The following is an 18,892-nucleotide window of genomic DNA, read 5'->3' as shown; positions in this document are numbered from 1 at the left end:
GGGGATAACAGAATAATAGTCATTTTATGTATTAATTACATTTTTGTGTTTCTTTGCTTAAGTTGACCATTTGGTGGCCACAAAATGGCTGACGTCCCTGTTAGACGAGAACAATTCCATTGTAAGCATCTCTGGGTGAAGTGCGCATGCGTCACCAATCAGCTGCCGCAACCTTTCTACGACCCCGACTCAACTGGGCCAGCCAAGGTCGCTCTGGGCTTTCGGCCAGCAGCACTGAAAGAAACAATGAAAAGATACTATTGCGTGGATTGGAACTATATCTAAAGACACATTATATGTATGGGAAAGAAGTCGAACTTTCCCCAACGGACCAATCGGAACTGTTCATAATATAAATTGTTACACTTTGGAATGTAAATTCACTATAAAAATGGTAGACTAGGGAGGATAGATCAGATGACGATTCGGTCAAGACACTTCAGAAGAATTGCGATTTCCTGACGTTATGCTGACGTTGAGGATGGTGACACTGCAGGACAGCTGTTTCCAAAGACTCTGACAGTATGAACTGATGACCAAGATTCTGACTTAGAGGGCGACTTTTAGACAGAATAGGTAAATATGATGTTCTATTTGTTTGATTAAAACCCAGAGACTAAAATTTCAATTATTTAGATAACATTTATTAATCATTACAAGAATTGTGTTGGGTCATTATTATTGAGCAAATGTGTTTATGTAAATAATGTTATAGATTTCGTTATTATTTCAAATCAGCAGCTAGTAGATCCATGGCCTATATATGGAAGGAGTACTAAAGGTGAAACGTAGAACTTTATGAATAGGGTTATGTGAGTACTCTCTTCCATTACAGTGAGTGGAACAATCACCTCTTTGAAACAGGTTATTAGATGAGTGTATATTGGTGTTATGGGCCCCACCAGCGAATGTAGTGAATGAGTGTGATCTATGATCTGTGACGAAGGGAGGGATTTTACATTCCGCGCTGCAACAATATCACATAATAGTCTTTATCACTTTGCAGAAAACATCTTTCTAAATTATGCTGCATACCATGTACTACTTCAAGTTGCTGAGCACCAGCACAATTATTGTTGCAAACGGCCCTTTCTGCAGGGTCAACCTCAAAGGTTTTGCCTTTCTCCTCCCCTTTTTGCTGAACTCCTGTTTGTTGGCTTTAGGGCTGCTGACCAGTGCTAAAGTGCTTCCGCTCACTCCCCTAAACATGGTTTGATTTGCACATACCTAACTGGCATGTTTCACACGAGTGAGGCACCATTTTTATCAGGAGACCTGGGGGAATGCTGGGTGGTGGAAAATTTGTTTCAGCGCGGTTGATGCCACAACTTTCCCACACAAACATGTGTGGAAAAAGTAATTTTTTTCAGCTAAAATTGAGGTTTGCAGGGGATTCTGGGTAAGGAAACGTTGGGGGATCCACGCAAGCCATACCTCCCTGGAATCCCCAGGGTGTCTAGTTTTCAGAAAAGTGTGGGTTTTGTAGTTTTTCCTCGATGGCCTCCGAGCACGGGGCCAAAAACCCAGGTGACCACCCCCTTGAGAAACCAGGTCGTTTTGAGAAAGGCAATGTCGCCTCAATACGTTTTGGGCCCTTGCCTGTCACGGGTACTTGGGCCTTCCACACAAGTGAGGCAAAATTTTTATCGAGAAACCCGGGGGAACGCTGGGTAGTAGGAAATTTGTGTCAGCCCGGTGATGCCACAACTTTCCCACACAAAAATGTGTGGAAAAAGTGATTTTTTCAGCTAAATTTGAGGTTTGCAGGGGATTCTGGGTAAGGATACGTTGAGGGATCCATGCAAGCCATACCTCCCTGGAATCCCCTGGGTATCTAGTTTTCAGAAATGTGTGGGTTTGGTAGGTTTCCCTAGATGGCCGCCGAGCACGGAGCCAAAAACCCAGGTGACCCCCCCTTGCGAAACCAGGTCGTTTTGAGATAGGCAATTTAGATGTCACCTCAATACGTTTTGGGCCCTTGCCTCTCTCGGGTACTTGGGCCTCACACACGAGTAAGGCACCATTTTTACCGGGAGACCCAGGGGGAACCCTGGGTGGTAGTAAATTTGTGTCAGCCCGGTGATGCCACAACTTTCCCACACAAAAATGTGCGGAAAAAGTGATTTTTACAGCTAATTTGAGGTTTGCAGGGTATTCTGGGTAAGAAAACGTTGGGGGATCCATGCAAGCCATACCTCCCTGGAATTCCCCGAGTGTCTAGTTTTCAGAAATGTGTGGGTTTGGTAGGTTTCCCTAGATGGCCGCCGAGTACGGGGCCAAAAACCCAGTTGACCCCCTTGCGAAACTAGTTCTTTTTGAGTCAGGCAATTTTGATATCGACTCAAAAAGTATTGGCCCTTGTCTGACACGTGTACTTGGGCCTCCCACACGAGTGAGGCACGATTTTTATTGGGTGATGCGGGGGAACGCTGGGCGGTAGGAAATTTGTGTCAGCCCGGTGATACCACAACTTTCCCACAGGAAAAATGTGTGGAGAAAGGGATTTTTTTTCAGTTTCGGTTTCACTGAAATGACATCAGCGCGACGTGCGCGATGATCATCATTTCAGGGAAACCAGGGGGGTTGACTCTGGAGCTGGGGAAGCTCTTCCCCAGCTCCCGAGGCTCTTAGCATGTAAAGGGAATCCCTCTGGCGCCCGCACCAGAGGGATTTCCGGGGCCATGTGTTATGACGGTCGGGAGCTGTCATGAGCACACGCCCACCGTGTCTCATGGCGGCTCCCGGTCATCATGAGCACGGAAGGGGTTAAGATAGGTTCTTCATGGTCCATGGGGTAGGGTGCTGTGTAAGGGAAAAGTTGTACATATACTTTTAGGTTGTAGATGACATGGTAGTGAAAAATTCCCAAACTCGTTTTTTCACTACTGTGAGGCCCACCCATCTCCGAGGATAACATTGGGGATTCCTAATTCCAGTAAGTAGACTGTAGTTCCTAATTGAGAGGAGGTGGATCTCTCATGTTTAGTACCTATGGAACTGCAATGATAAATCCTCTTTAATGGTAAAGTCAGATTTTTCTTTACAAGTTTAAAAATTCAACTTTTATAAAGTTGCAAAAAGAACAATTGATGGACAGAATGCTGAACACTCTAATACATTCACCCCAGTACAGAGATCTGGGTCTAAATCCATCATTTGTATACTCCCCATGCCATTTCAGTTTAGACCCAGCAATTTGCAAATCAGTCTTGACCCTGTTCCCTATGGGAACAGTCTAGCCCGAACTGCCAAGCCAGGTCGTCCCTGGACTGGAAACAAGCATCCTAGGACAGGTTTTGTGGTTTCTTTTTGCAGAAAGATGGCATTTATTTTACTGTGTGCACCTGCAGCCTGTCCCTGATACACATTTGGGGAGGGTGACAGCTGGACTTTGTGTATTACCCCTAGAGCCACACAAAATAGGATCTTAGGTGTGACTTGATCCTGGGAGGACGAGTGGGAGGAGCTGGATCCAGCCCCACTTACTCATGAATGGGCTATGTCCTGTCCCCACACAAATGTCTGCATTCCCTCTGTAGTTAGTCAGCAGCCGGGGCTTGCTGGGCAGAGCATCTGTGCACCCAAAAGGCATGCCTTTAGAAGTTTCTCCCTCACTTAGAAGGCACCACTGGGTATAAGAAATGGACCACAGAGATCACCACTTCAGTACACTTCTGCATCTATGGATACTCTTCCAGGAAAAAGAACTGCTGTGCGCTGAAGTAATGCTACTCTGCTGGACTGCACTTTGCTGCACTCCTGCTTTACTGTGCTTATCTGCTGCCTTCTGCCCTCTTGCCTGGGTGAGAAGGACTGGACCTGCATCTCTTGACTCCAGAACCCAGAGTGACGTCAAGGTCTAGTTGACTGGCCTCCAGATCTGTAGCCTCAGAGACTTAACAGGCTTCCAACTCCTGCACCTGGACTCTGTCCTCTGTGGCACTTATTTACAAGCCAATTGGGCCGCCAGTGCGTCACTTTTATTGATGCACCAGCAGCGCAATGGGCTTCCCTAGATTTACACGGCCACGTAAAGTCACCCTGCATGACTTTTCATGCCCTTGTAAATATTTTTCCCCTTCATGCATAACTCTGCATGAAAGGGGCATTCCATGGGTGTTGCTTTGGGTGTTCCAATGCAACATCCATGGAACGTGATGCATTCCCAGATTTACAACATTTTGTATACTTGGGAATGAGTCAGAATCCTAGGCCTCTCAAGGGAAGGTGTAAGGAGGAACAACGAGGAGAAATACTTTTATTTCTCCTCATTTTTTCCTCTTTCCATGCTTGCTGCCTTTTGCAGCATGCATAGAAAGAGGAAAAAACCTTTAGTGATAGGTGTCCCTTCCTGCACAAAAACAATCATCCCCAGAACAAAATGAAGCAAGGGTGTCTGTGCTGGGGTACAGCTGCTGTTTGTGCACTGGCGCAGGTGAGAAGAACAGAAATGCACCATATGTTGTAGATACAGCACACTCCTGCCCTTATATTTTGAGTCAAAATATTGTAAATGAGGCCCTGTATCCTGCCAAATGGTGTCACCCCAGTCCTGGACCCTTGCAATTGGGTCTAAGATGCTTGCCAGTGGAACCCACACATCTTTTCTGCTGAGCGTTGCATTCCCAAGCAGAACCGACACATCTTTTCGGTTCAACCCACATCTTGGGACTGACATATCCCTGTCAGAACCACCAGTGTGCAATGCTTTCCCCAGCGCAGCTCCTTGCATTTCTAGTCACCGGCCAAGTAGCTTCAATGCTCAAGGGAATCTACCCATCGCCTCAGCTGCACATTGTATCCCTGACACCGACTTCGCATCACAAGCCCCTTCAACAGGATCCCTAATATCGACACATCAGGGTCTCGCACCGCACCCTCACCACATCTTGGAACCAATGCATTACCTCGGCTGCATGCCGCATCTTCGACACAGATGCACGCAACGCTCCGCAACCAGGATTTAAGGTAGTCTGTTCAGCTGGCCTAACTGAATCCTTGTAGCTGGCCTGCTCTCCGTCGCGGTCAACCTGTACTTGTGACTTTGTCCCGGTATGGTGTGACCAGATATCCCCAATAGTGCTTTGTGCTTTTTAGCGCTATTTTTCACTATAACCTTTAAAAATCAATATCTCCTGGCCTACTTATTGGATTTTTGTCATTTTGGTCTTGATTTATTTATTAAAGTCAGATCTATTCTCTAATCTGGTATGGCATCTTCTTGTGTGGTGTTTTCAATGTTTTACAGTTTAAAGTGTTGCATAAATATATTAAACACTGCCTCTAGGTTAAGCCTGACTGATCTGTGCCAAGCTACAAGAGAATGAGCACAGGATAATTTAGGATTTGCCCGCACCTTATCCTTACTAGGATTGTGGTTGCAGCTTTACCAGGACTCAAATCCCAGTCAGCCAGTAAATCAATTTCTAACAATTTAGCTTGCTCCAAATCTGAACACCCAATGCATTACAATCCCAGTGTTCCCCTGATGCTGCATTTCAGTGAGATGGGGCAATGTTTAGGTATTTGGGCAATCAAATATATCATGATATATTAAATTCCATAAAAGTAGATTCGACTTTGCATCAAAAGCTCTGGGTAGTTGAACTGTTCCGCCCAGGTAACTACCCAGTAATGCCCTCCTGACACAAAGCAATACAATGAAATGTGCACATTTCCAGAGTCAAACATATTTTGGGCTGGAAAGTAAATAAGGGGAGCCACTTTGCATCACTGTACTTTGGTGCAGGAGCTTCATATATCTGCCAAGCAACATAACACTAATGTCACCTTTAGTAAACACATATGGAGCACCCATTTGTGAATGTGCGATACCAGCTGCAATTGATTTTGAGTGAAGAATCCAAGGAAAAACATTTGTCTGCAACAATTCTGTGGTCCCAGATAACAAGGTTGTTGGGGATACTGCCCAGCCTGATCACGAGATCTGTGATGCTCAGTACAAGATTAGCTGGTTGAGTAACACCTGACATGGGTTTACTTGGTGAGATTCCACACCCCGTAAACCCGGTTAATGCCAGGGTCGGCTGGACACCATCTTAAGGCAACAGAACTGCCCAATCCCTTCCCAATCCCTGCCCAACCCCAGCCCTGCATGTAGGAGCATACACTACTCCTCCATACACCTCAGGAGTACAGCCAGATCACCAAATCCACCACCACCCTCGCCTCCTAATTGCAACCAGTTGGGGCTCCACAGACCCAGTAATTCTAGAGCAGTGACAGTTCGATGCGGGACGTGGCACTCCTGTGCACAGTGTTTCAAATCACTGCTTAAATGGGCATGGTACTTGAAAGATGCTGCACTGGGAGTGGATTTAATAATTTTTAATTTCAATGCAGTGACATATTTGTAAACGATATTTAGGTGAAAATATTTATGCCAAACTATATTTGTATCACTCTTCTGAAATACAACCAGTCAAATGAACCACAATTTGCTTGGCGTGTCTATAGATGAGTCCTCTGACCTCTTGTCTCACATGAGTCTCTCTGCTCTCATGCTTTTCTGTGGTCTTTCTGTATCACCTCCCCACCTGGGGGATAACATCTGGGTGATAACAAATACTGACCACAAAGATACATAAAATTTGACTGGAAGCCCCGCCATCAGCAGATCCAAGAACATCAAGGCTGCTCGTAAAAGCGTGCAGACAGCATCACGTAACACCCATCCTTTCCAAACCTCATCAACTAGCAGTTCACCCGACAGTTTTTAAGTACTTGTGTCTGATCCATAGGCCCGTTGTAGGAGAGTAGGGTCTGCTATCCTATGGTCACCCCAAATCTTTGCTTTTTGCTTCACTGGTTTTTGACATATTGAGGCTGTGGGCCTGCCAATCAGACCCCCAGCCTGCTGTTCTCTCTACTAAATTAAAACTATGCACCCTAGGTGCATAACCAATTGGAAGTGGATCACCCTGTCAGCCCCTGTACCAGTGTACACTAGGTACCCAGGGCATTGGTGTATCTAAGGCCTGCCAGGGGCTGAAGCATGTATTATGCCACCCCAGGCTTGGCCTAACAAATTTGACACAACTGGCTGATCACTCAGCTGGGGTAAGTTGGTGTAACCACCTGTTACTTAGGTATAGTATACCTATACCTAACCTTAAATGGGACACATGTTAACCTATAAGTCACTCCTATGGTAGGCCTTAACAATCCTGAAGGCAGAGTGCTTGGTTCCATGTGAGATGGTGCTCTGGCATGAGCTGAGCCTGTCTACAGTGGTCGGAACAACTTCCTTCTACTGTTTCCAGATATCGTCATACCATATACTCTTAAGTGCATTATGAACCTCGCGGTTAAATGCTAACTTTGGTTTGGCTTTATCAAAACATGTCGAGTAAGGTGTCATACGAATTGGAATACTAATCCCTCGCCAATTCTGGCGACGGGGTTAGCATTCCACCCTTCTAGAGGGACACGACATGTACAGTACCTGAAACCCGGGTAAAATCAGACATAGCCTCAGCTCCACAAAATGGATGCTGCCACCACAGACACAAGTCTGCCCTCCTGCCGCTGGGAGTCCTTCCAGCTTGGGAGGTGTGGACAAAGGGTTTCCTGCCAGGGGAGGTGCGTGCACCACCCCAGACAGGATTTTGTGTATTGGTCAGGTAGGGCTTGAAAGAAACCAGACATGCCTGAGGCTCACAAGGAGCCTCGGTGCATATGCCAGTTCAATCCGGTCCTGGGGCACACCAGTCCCGGGCCTGGGGCGAGCTGGACAAAGGATTGGGGGTGTAACCACCCCCCTTCCTGGTCCCACCCTTAGGGAGGGACCTAGCAGGTAGTCCGGCCCCTAGAATCCGCTTAAAGGTAGGAGCTGTGTCCTAAGACTTCAGACATCCTGGAATCAACTTGAAACTAAGAAGAAGACGGGAACTTCGACGCTCTGCCGCACAGAGGACTGAAGCCAATCTCCCCTGTGGTCAGGGAGTGACCACCTTGCTAACGCAAGCACCATCCAGCGAATCAACGTCTGCTTTGCTGCCGCCTCCCGCCGGAGCCCGAGCCCGAGCCCAGAGACTGACAAGACCTGGACCTCCAGACCTCTCACCGCCCGATCCACAGTCCCTGAGAAGAGGAGACCCGTCGAGGCACCGAGACACGTGGAGCCAGCCATCTTGAAAAGACCACGACAAGCTGCAAGCGCAACAACCGAGGCTCCCTCCAAGTTGTGCTTTAGGATCTGAGAAGCCCAACACCCGAGCAGCATCTGCACCAAAGGTGAGCCCTCCAGCATCTCCACGATCTGCGTGGGGCCCTTCTGCATTTTGCCACTCAACGCGCCTAACCGGTTGCTGGCCCGCTGGCTAGTGGCCATCTTGGCGACGAACTTCAAAAACTACACCGCTGGTCTGGTTGCTCCAGACTGGCCCTTGCTCCCCTCCAAAGGAGCAATCCCTCTGACCTTGCTGGTCAGAGCCATCAGCTTATTTCGTTTTCCACAACAATTGCTTTTGCCAAGGCTTGTTTGCTTCGATCAAGTCGCCGACACCGCCGACAGCGAGAGCCTGCGTGGGACAGCTCGTGAACCGACTCCTGGACGTCGTCGATCTTCAGGGACCACGTGGCTGCAGAGACAAGCTACACCTTCCTTCCTGTTTGCACCCGACATCGCCTGGTACCCACCTGGTGCCACGCTGGTCACTGGCTAGTGACTGTGAACACTGTCCCCTCTGCTTACAGGTCTTCTACAACTCCGATCCACCCTTGGATCCACCGCATCCCTTCCGGACCGACCGCCTGCAGCATCTTTGTCCACAGGCTCCATTGAACAGATAGAAGAAACCCGACGCACTTCGACACCTACGCACCCGCTTCCTGTGGGTGAGGTAAAGCTGGCACTCCGGTGCCCAAGTGTAGAGTATCATCTCTAGTGTCTGTGTTTCCAATCTTGAGTTCATAGTCCATCCGGAAGATTCCTTTTGCAGTAACTTTGTACTTTTTACGCACCCATTGAAAACCTATGGGAGCTCGCGTGTGACTATTTGCTCTGCACACGCAACCCGTGGACCTCCTGGTCACTAACTGAAGTTAGCTCCTCGTAGGCCCAGCGATTCTAGATGCCCTAGGCCTTTTCCCTTTTCTGTTCGTGGTACTTATACCACTATTTTAGTATATGGTTTGAGCGGCCACCAGGGCCTATCCATATAAAGTGCAACTTCTGTGTATTCTACTGTAATCTTGTTTGACGATTTGTGCTCCTGTGCTCATAAAGAGACTAGGGGTTACTTTGAGAAATAAATACATATATATTTTGAATATATATCTGTGTGGTGTCCTTTCATTGGTATAAAAGGGGGTTGCATTTGGTAAAACAGCTTGCTTAACACGTTTCACAAGTTTAGCCTCAAAGACTGCTTAGCCTACGCTACCACTAGGGCAGCTAGTCCGAAAAGGTTGACTTACAACCACACCATAAGGGTTGCTTGGCATGGTACAAGGTGGTCACTTTAACTAGTGAACATCATATACCAGGCCAACTTCTCACATTGGTGAGCAGCGGTTGGATTTGAGCTTGCTGTGTTTTACCATTGTAATCTCTTGGTTACCAATTGAAAGATCACATAGGTACCTATAGGTACATATAAAACAAGATTAGATATACTTAAGTTCTACTGAACTTAGTTGTTGTAGAGCAAAGGGAGTAGCACACCCTGACTACAACTACTAGATAGGTTTAGTAGGTAAACCCAAGTGTAGGTAGATTGCAACACATCCACCCACACTTAAGAGCAATGGCTGGGGCAGAGGGGTCCAATGCACCCATCTCTGTTGAGAGTGACCCCCAGAGGGCACCATCCATCTTTGCTACCCTTAATCAAAATGAGCTCAGGCAGTTGGCAAATATCAGGGGCCTTAAACAGCCCAAGAATCCTACTTCTGCTGAACTCAGGGAGCTTTTACAGGCTGATGAAGATCAGAAAGCTCTCAGGAAAGCCTCCCAGTTAGGCCCCTTAGGGACAGGAACAGGAGGCCCCCCTTCTGAAGATGCTACTGAGGTACCCCTTTCCAATGGTCCTCCCTTAGAGGAGAATCATACTACAGAGGAAGAAAGTGGTGGGGATACAGAAGGTAGTGTGGATGAAGGGAGAACTAGCCCAGTGCCAAGTGTTATACGTGGCCCAGCTAACTTAAGGCTATTAGGGACTGACAATGGGATCATCCCATTGGATCCCCCCAGTGGACGTAACCAGGGGTCTGGGAGGCAAAGGAATCACTCAGGTGAATCTAATGCTTCTCATACCTCTAGAGGCTCTCAAGGTCACTCCAGGAGAAGGAGGACCACCCCTCAGAGGAGGGAGCATGAGGCCAGAATGCAGGAAGCCCAGCTGAGGATCAGGAAGCAGGAGCTAGAAGTAGCCCTGATGGAAGAGAAACTGAACAAGGCTAGGCAACCTAGAGAGAGTCGGTCTATACCCACTGGTGGCAGCATTGTCCCTAAGAAACAGCTTTTGTATGGGGAGAGCACTCCTTTGTTATGGTAAGATAATCAGTAATTATCAATTTTGAGAAGACAGTGGTGCATCAGTTCTGTAGGAGTTTGTCCTCTCCTACTGTAATCAAGACGGGGTATTGACAGGTTGAGAACCTGTATATAACTGAGCACTGTTCACAAAGTGTCCTTCCTGACACTGGTTAGTATGAAACTTTTGTTTTTAATTTTCAGCGTAAATCATAGTTTACTTTGAACTTTTATACATGGTTATCAGATGTGACAGTTTTCAAAAAATATAACAGTTTGTCCCAATACAAATTAATATCATTTGTACAAGAATAACATTGATACAATCAATTATCCACATGTTACCAAATTGTATATGCTGGACATGTTGCAATAACATAAAAATTTATACACAGCAGAAAGATTTTGTAAATGCCCAATGCATTTCGGAACCAGCCGGTTCCTTCGTCAGGGGCCAATCTGAAAAATAAACCGAACCATATTTCTAGTTAGGATCATGTGGTGGGGGCTCAGTCTCAATAACTCTGATACAAGACAGACGTGTTTAGCAACAAGTTACCTGTTTGACTGTGTGATTGGATGTTCACTGGGTGTAAAAAAAGTATATGTCTAAAAGAATGAGAGAGTAGACCGGATTGTATTAATGCCAGTAATCAGAACTAAGGTCCTAATACAATAGAGCGGAAATCGGTGTCAAGTTACAAAAGGTCTATTCATACCTTGTGTAAGGTCATTGACTGTGAAGCTGTGGAGAGAATGACAGTACCGTATGTAAACTGATAGCGAGTCAAATGAATACAAGTGAATACAACTCTAAGTGAACACTCTTTAAAATAACACGCGAAGGAAACTTGCCGTTACGGGGATGATGGTTTGTTCATACCTTAATAACAGTATTCGACTGAGAAACTGTGGAAAAAATAATAGTACCGCGTATAAGCTTTCAATAGGGCTTAGCGTGCTTAGTATTCAGATGTACACGCACAAAGACGTTGCCGTTAAGGTTAGAGCTTAAATCTTACCTTCGCAGATTCGATAGTAGGCTGCGTGAAGACAAAAGAGAAAAAAGAAACCGAATTTTGTGAATAAGAGAGCGGAAATGTTAGCACGCTGCAACAATGGTCTAAGATTTCAGAAAGTGCGTCGTAGAAGTCTCACCTTAGAATGTTTCGTAAACGGAATAGCAGACGTCTCGGAAATACCAGTGAACGGGTTGAAAACGCCTGGATGGCATACATTTATATAGGTGGAGCTTAATCAGAACTAACACCGGAAGTCACCGGTACTGACAACGGACTCGGTGTGCTCAAATAAGATCTAAGAAGCTGGTGTGCTGAAGGTTTGTGCAGGGGCCATGTTGGAACGGAGGCATAACGCGATATGTAAGGAGAAAGAAACAAAGTGCAGGGAAAATCGTGAAGAACGCAGACTCTCAAGGCTAAAATAAGTCCCCAAATAATAAAAGAAATGAATGGTAAATACAACCAAGGTGATAGCTAGAGGTTTTAAAAAACGTGTGAGATGAAATCTGCATAGATGCGCTCGAATCCGAAGGGATAGATCTTTCGAACTCATAGACTCATAGAAAAATGTAAACAGGAGAGTAGTGTACAATCGAGTTCGCGCACGGAAGTTTAGGTGTGCATCAGACTGCGTTTGTAGAATGTTATCAGTTTCTAAAACTACTACGTGGTGCTTGATGGCCTTAGTTGATCTGTGCGGTGATATGACACAAAATTGAAAGAAATGCAGTTGCAGGGTTTAAGGACGAATCTAGCAAATATAATGTTCAACCTTAAGGAATGTTAATTGGTTAAGGAAATGTTTATAATCAGAGAAAACATGACATATCCATCCGGTCATTAAGACCGGTCGGGGCCAGAGTGTCCAGATTTTTGATCCAGAAGACTTCCCTTTGGAGAAGTCTGAGGTGATTATTAGTGCCTTGTTGTAACTCCACATGTTCAATGATCTGGAATCTTAATTGAGATATGGAGTGGTGAGCTTCACGCCAGTGGGTTGCCAGAGGAGAATTTTTACTTTGAGTTCTAATACGGCTTTTGTGTTCTGTTAGGCGTATTTTCATTTTGCGTTCGGTTTTTCCAATATATAATTTGCCGCAGGGGCATTTGATCCCATAAATGATATTGGAAGTATTGCAATCACTTGTGTGTCGTAATGCAATGTCCTTACCGGTGGTGGGATGTTTTAGGATGTTACCTGCAATGATGTTGTTGCAGTGTTGGCAGTTATGGCATTTCATGGTGCCTTTCTGGATGCGGGCAGATTGAGATTGTGGCTTAGTAGACGATAGTATTTCACGGAGGTTTTGACCTCTAGTGTATGCATGCATTGGTGGCTCGCTGAAGATATTGTTAAATTCAGCTTCATTTGTTAGTAGTTCCCAACGTTTATTAATGATCTTCTTGATAGTTGTGGAACAAGTAGAGTATCTGGATATGAAGACCAACTTCGTTTTGTTGTCGCTACTTGTTGGTGTCAATAAGTCTTCCCGTGTTTTGGTCAATGCTCGTTGTGCACAAGAGTCAATGATGGTTGAAGGGTACCCACGCTCATGGTATTTTTCTTTCTGTTCATCAATCTTCGTCATACTATCGCCCGTGTTAGAGCAGATCCGTTTAATACGGATGAACTGGGAGTAAGGTAAGTTGTGGATAAGGTTGCTGGGATGAAAACTTGAGAAATGTAGGGCATTGTTGCGGTCAGTAGGTTTAGTATAAATCGTGGTCGAGAGCCCTGGACCATCGAGGTTTTTGTTGATAGTGACATCAAGGAATTGGATAGTTTGTGTTTCAATCCTGTGAGTAAATTGTATCCTAGGATTATGAGAATTCAAAGTCGATATCATTTCTTCCAAGAGTTGTTGGGAGTTAGTCCAAACCAAAAAGATGTCATCAATGTATCGGCTGTAGGTGTAGATATTTGTCCACCATTGTGGTGTGTCCATGATGTGTTCTTGTTCAAACATCGCCATGAAAATATTGGCATAGGAAGGAGCTCCTGGAAAGCCCATAGAAGTTCCCGAGAGTTGGGCATAAAATTGTTCATTCCATTTGAAATAACTGTGGTGAAGGCAAAAGTGTAACAGTTGCAAGATGAACACCTTCTCTGTATTAATGTCTTCACGTTGGAGTAAGGCCCATTCTACTGCCTCCAAACCCAAGGAGTGGGAGATAGAGGTGTAGAGAGCCACCACATCAATGGTGCACAGTAACCATGTTGGTTGAATATTGAGTTGAATTTGCTGGAGTTTCTTGAGAAACTCCGTAGTGTCCTTGGTGTATGACCACCAGTTTTGCACAAATCTCTGTAAGTAATGATCCAAGTATTTACCTACGGCATCAAAAATTGAACCGCATCCAGAGACAATGGGTCTGAAAGGAGGTTGGTGAAGGTTTTTGTGTATCTTCGGTAACATATAAAGATGTGGTCTGCGTGGATTTGGTGTGGTAAGGTACTGTCTGATTTGTTCATCGATTCATCCAAGATCGTAGGCTTTTTGCAATATTCCTTGCAAAATGATTTCCAATTGTGATGTAGGGTCAGTTTGTAGGAGTAAGTATGTGGATTGATCATTCACATGGATGTTAACCTGTGTTGAGTAGAATTCAGTGTCCATAATGACAATTGCTCCCCCTTTGTCAGCGGGTTGAATGGTGATGTCCGGATTTCTAGCAAGGGTTCTCAATGTAATCCTTTCATTGTTTGTTAGGTTCCAGTGTGTTTTGGGACGTAATCTTAGGTTTTTAATGTCTTTCTTAATGAGAATCTCAAATGTATCCAACATCTTGTGTGACACAGGCGCTTGAAAAGTGCTTCGTGGTTTGAATTTCGTAATCTGATTAGTAGGTGGAATTGAATCTGAGATTGCTACATTCGAGAAGTAATGGCGTAGACGTAGCGTCCGCATAAATTTGTATAGTGCGACGTCAATGTCCAGTTGGTTAGCATGAGAGGTTGGAACAAAGGACAAGCCTTTGTTTAGAACGGCTTTTTGGTGAGGTGAAATGTCAACAGAAGAGATGTTTATAATCAGGGAATGTTCTTCCCGCTGCGTAGCGATTTGCCTCCCCTTTCCTCGCCTGATCTTATGGCTGCGCTTTGGGTTTCTGGTTGTAATACTGGAGGTATTCCCTGGTCCGGGACCTGGGATAAAAAAGACACCGTGTTGGTTCTAACAACTTGTTCCATGGTATCCTTGGTTGATGTGGATAAATTCGATGAGGTCGCGGACTGTACAGGTACTCTGGATGTAGAGATGTCTTTATCAGAGACCAAGCTTTCCTCAGATGAATGGGTTGTTTGCTTGCGAGGTTCAAATCTCTTTCGTGCGTATATTTCGGCCCAGGTGTAAACCTCATTTAACTTGTAATCAATGGTGTCTCTTTTATACTTCCTGAGTTTACCTTCTTGTAGTTCTCTACTGTACTTGTCTAATTTGATGTTGAGCCCTTCAAGATTTATTTTCCAAGTGTCTTGTTCTAACCTATTTTGGAGTTCGTTTTTCAATGTATAAATTTCTTGTTCCAGATCCTTTATGGTTTTGGAAAGTTCCTCAATGATTAGCAGAATCAAATCCAGAGAGCACTTATTCAGGATTGAGAACCATTTGTCCATGAAAGTGGGATTTAGGTGAAAGCGGAATAACATTGGTCTGATGGAGAGCCTTAATCCTCTGGGAATCCGTTTGGCCTTATGATATTGTACGAGTGTGGAAGCGTGAAGTTGTTGGTTTAGCTGACGTCTGGTTAGATATTCGAGCTGTTTGAGTTGTTGCGAGATTGAGCCACTGTGTGTGTCCATGTTTCTTACTTCCTGTATTAAAGAATAAATTTCCGATGCTTGGTCTGTGGTGTAAACCAACGTAGTGGCTCTGTTTTCTGTTATGTTCGTGATCGAATCAAACGACATTTTCAGATTAGGTTGGGTGCTTTCTCCTCGGTGGACAAATAGGTCTGGTGAAACAGCTTTTGTATGGGGAGAGCACTCCTTTGTTATGGTAAGATAATCAGTAATTATCAATTTTGAGAAGACAGTGGTGCATCAGTTCTGTAGGAGTTTGTCCTCTCCTACTGTAATCAAGACGGGGTATTGACAGGTTGAGAACCTGTATATAACTGAGCACTGTTCACAAAGTGTCCTTCCTGACACTGGTTAGTATGAAACTTTTGTTTTTAATTTTCAGCGTAAATCATAGTTTACTTTGAACTTTTATACATGGTTATCAGATGTGACAGTTTTAAAAAAATATAACAGTTTGTCCCAATACAAATTAATATCATTTGTACAAGAATAACATTGATACAATCAATTATCCACATGTTACCAAATTGTATATGCTGGACATGTTGCAATAACATAAAAATGTATACACAGCAGAAAGATTTTGTAAATGCCCAATGCATTTCGGAACCAGCCGGTTCCTTCGTCAGGGGCCAATCTGAAAAATAAACCGAACCATATTTCTAGTTAGGATCATGTGGTGGGGGCTCAGTCTCAATAACTCTGATACAAGACAGACGTGTTTAGCAACAAGTTACCTGTTTGACTGTGTGATTGGATGTTCACTGGGTGTAAAAAAAGTATATGTCTAAAAGAATGAGAGAGTAGACCGGATTGTATTAATGCCAGTAATCAGAACTAAGGTCCTAATACAATAGAGCGGAAATCGGTGTCAAGTTACAAAAGGTCTATTCATACCTTGTGTAAGGTCATCGACTGTGAAGCTGTGGAGAGAATGACAGTACCGTATGTAAACTGATAGCGAGTCAAATGAATACAAGTGAATACAACTCTAAGTGAACACTCTTTAAAATAACACGCGAAGGAAACTTGCCGTTACGGGGATGATGGTTTGTTCATACCTTAATAACAGTATTCGACTGAGAAACTGTGGAAAAAATAATAGTACCGCGTATAAGCTTTCAATAGGGCTTAGCGTGCTTAGTATTCAGATGTACACGCACAAAGACGTTGCCGTTAAGGTTAGAGCTTAAATCTTACCTTCGCAGATTCGATAGTAGGCTGCGTGAAGACAAAAGAGAAAAAAGAAACCGAATTTTGTGAATAAGAGAGCGGAAATGTTAGCACGCTGCAACAATGGTCTAAGATTTCAGAAAGTGCGTCGTAGAAGTCTCACCTTAGAATGTTTCGTAAACGGAATAGCAGACGTCTCGGAAATACCAGTGAACGGGTTGAAAACGCCTGGATGGCATACATTTATATAGGTGGAGCTTAATCAGAACTAACACCGGAAGTCACCGGTACTGACAACGGACTCGGTGTGCTCAAATAAGATCTAAGAAGCTGGTGTGCTGAAGGTTTGTGCAGGGGCCATGTTGGAACGGAGGCATAACGCGATATGTAAGGAGAAAGAAACAAAGTGCAGGGAAAATCGTGAAGAACGCAGACTCTCAAGGCTAAAATAAGTCCCCAAATAATAAAAGAAATGAATGGTAAATACAACCAAGGTGATAGCTAGAGGTTTTAAAAAACGTGTGAGATGAAATCTGCATAGATGCGCTCGAATCCGAAGGGATAGATCTTTCGAACTCATAGACTCATAGAAAAATGTAAACAGGAGAGTAGTGTACAATCGAGTTCGCGCACGGAAGTTTAGGTGTGCATCAGACTGCGTTTGTAGAATGTTATCAGTTTCTAAAACTACTACGTGGTGCTTGATGGCCTTAGTTGAAATACTATCGTCTACTAAGCCACAATCTCAATCTGCCCGCATCCAGAAAGGCACCATGAAATGCCATAACTGCCAACACTGCAACAACATCATTGCAGGTAACATCCTAAAACATCCCACCACCGGTAAGGACATTGCATTACGACACACAAGTGATTGCAATACTTCCAATATCATTTATGGGATCAAATGCCCCTGCGGCAAATTATATATTGGAAAAACCGAACGCAAAATGAAAATACGCCTAACAGAACACAAAAGCCGTATTAGAACTCAAAGTAAAAATTCTCCTCTGGCAACCCACTGGCGTGAAGCTCACCACTCCATATCTCAATTAAGATTCCAGATCATTGAACATGTGGAGTTACAACAAGGCACTAATAATCACCTCAGACTTCTCCAAAGGGAAGTCTTCTGGATCAAAAATCTGGACACTCTGGCCCCGACCGGTCTTAATGACCGGATGGATATGTCATGTTTTCTCTGATTATAAACATTTCCTTAACCAATTAACATTCCTTAAGGTTGAACATTATATTTGCTAGATTCGTCCTTAAACCCTGCAACTGCATTTCTTTCAATTTTGTGTCATATCACCGCACAGATCAACTAAGGCCATCAAGCACCACGTAGTAGTTTTAGAAACTGATAACATTCTACAAACGCAGTCTGATGCACACCTAAACTTCCGTGCGCGAACTCGATTGTACACTACTCTCCTGTTTACATTTTTCTATGAGTCTATGAGTTCGAAAGATCTATCCCTTCGGATTCGAGCGCATCTATGCAGATTTCATCTCACACGTTTTTTAAAACCTCTAGCTATCACCTTGGTTGTATTTACCATTCATTTCTTTTATTATTTGGGGACTTATTTTAGCCTTGAGAGTCTGCGTTCTTCACGATTTTCCCTGCACTTTGTTTCTTTCTCCTTACATATCGCGTTATGCCTCCGTTCCAACATGGCCCCTGCACAAACCTTCAGCACACCAGCTTCTTAGATCTTATTTGAGCACACCGAGTCCGTTGTCAGTACCGGTGACTTCCGGTGTTAGTTCTGATTAAGCTCCACCTATATAAATGTATGCCATCCAGGCGTTTTCAACCCGTTCACTGGTATTTCCGAGACGTCTGCTATTCCGTTTACGAAACATTCTAAGGTGAGACTTCTACGACGCACTTTCTGAAATCTTAGACCATTGTTGCAGCGTGCTAACATTTCCGCTCTCTTATTCACAAAATTCGGTTTCTTTTTTCTCTTTTGTCTTCACGCAGCCTACTATCGAATCTGCGAAGGTAAGATTTAAGCTCTAACCTTAACGGCAACGTCTTTGTGCGTGTACATCTGAATACTAAGCACGCTAAGCCCTATTGAAAGCTTATACGCGGTACTATTATTTTTTCCACAGTTTCTCAGTCGAATACTGTTATTAAGGTATGAACAAACCATCATCCCCGTAACGGCAAGTTTCCTTCGCGTGTTATTTCAAAGAGTGTTCACTTAGAGTTGTATTCACTTGTATTCATTTGACTCGCTATCAGTTTACATACGGTACTGTCATTCTCTCCACAGCTTCACAGTCGATGACCTTACACAAGGTATGAATAGACCTTTTGTAACTTGACACCGATTTCCGCTCTATTGTATTAGGACCTTAGTTCTGATTACTGGCATTAAT

The 18,892-nt window shown here is 44.3% G+C and overlaps 1 protein-coding gene across 5 annotated transcripts in view; it reads right to left on the bottom strand.

Annotated features, from left to right (window-relative positions):
- Positions 1 to 18,892, bottom strand: part of LOC146853835 (membrane-spanning 4-domains subfamily A member 4A-like) — a 293,969-nt gene that overhangs the window by 28,678 nt on the left and 246,399 nt on the right. The window lies entirely within an intron of this gene.

This window comes from Triturus cristatus, chromosome 4_1 (assembly GCF_964204655.1).
Source record: "Triturus cristatus chromosome 4_1, aTriCri1.1, whole genome shotgun sequence".
NCBI classification, from domain to species: domain Eukaryota; kingdom Metazoa; phylum Chordata; class Amphibia; order Caudata; family Salamandridae; genus Triturus; species Triturus cristatus.
The sequence above is the reverse complement of the archived record's forward strand: the minus strand, read 5'-3'. Positions and strand labels throughout refer to the sequence as shown.